The sequence below is a fragment of the Pteropus alecto genome, unplaced genomic scaffold (assembly GCF_000325575.1).
Source record: "Pteropus alecto unplaced genomic scaffold, ASM32557v1 scaffold7, whole genome shotgun sequence".
NCBI lineage: Eukaryota > Metazoa > Chordata > Mammalia > Chiroptera > Pteropodidae > Pteropus > Pteropus alecto.
Window position 1 is genome coordinate 63,859,130 of NW_006494614.1, and position 919 is coordinate 63,860,048.

The following is a 919-nucleotide window of genomic DNA, read 5'->3' on the forward strand; positions in this document are numbered from 1 at the left end:
AAGAAGAAACTTTCTGGGGTGATCGGTTTGTTGAAACTCATCAAACTGAACACTGAAGAGCTGCGCACCTCACTGTATGTAAATTATGCATGAATCAAGAAAGAAAACCACTTTTTTAAAGGAAGAAAATGTCTGAACCAAGCCCCTCGGAAGCCACCAGCCTGATTTCTGGAGCATGAGGTGAATGTGCTTCTGTTCGCCTGTCTGGGTAGAGGCTGTGGTCAGGGTTAGAGCCCAAAGAACAGGGCTTGCCACGGCAGAGACACACCCAGGGAGCAGCAGCATCAGCTTCCATTCTGGCCTCAGGGCCAAGGCGAGCTCCCAGGGAGGTCAGCCTGCCTCCTCTAGTGGCTGGGGCTGGCTCACAGATGCCTCCTTCTTAAAAAAAACCCCAAGCTTCCCCGAGTTTAGGACTCGCCTGGGATTAGCTCAATTGTACATTTTTCATGGCCTAAAGGGAGGGTGTTGCTGCCTATCAGCCAACTCCTGGGGACCCAAGGTCCCAGGCCGACCCACAGTCAAGCCATGCCACCCCGCTTGTCAATCCCCAGATCCTCCCTCCATCCACTCCCCGTGCTGTCAGGCTTGGAAGCTCCTGGCGGCTCCACCCGGAGCTCGGCCCCCTGGTCTTGCTCAGGAAGCCATCCTGGTCTTGCTCTGGGGCCCTCACCCCTCGCCCTCTGGGCTTGAAGCTCGTCCCTCCATGCTCAGCCCTGTAGTTACTGTCCACACCTGGGACTAGCGTTGCTCAGTGTGAACAGCCGTTGAATTCCTTTTTGCCTCCCCCCACCCACCAGCCAGTGCCAGTCCATCTTCCAGAAGCTCTGCCCCCACACGGCTGCAGCCCTTACCACATTCCAATTCAGAGGGATCACACCCATGTCAGACTCACCACCCCAGCTAGACTCACTAAGCAGGA

At 55.9% G+C, this 919-nt stretch overlaps 1 protein-coding gene across 1 annotated transcript in view; it reads right to left on the reverse strand.

Moving 5' to 3' along the window:
• SLC7A9 (solute carrier family 7 member 9) overlaps positions 1 to 919 on the reverse strand; it is a 15,469-nt gene that overhangs the window by 14,076 nt on the left and 474 nt on the right. The gene's annotated exons all lie outside the window — the stretch shown is intronic.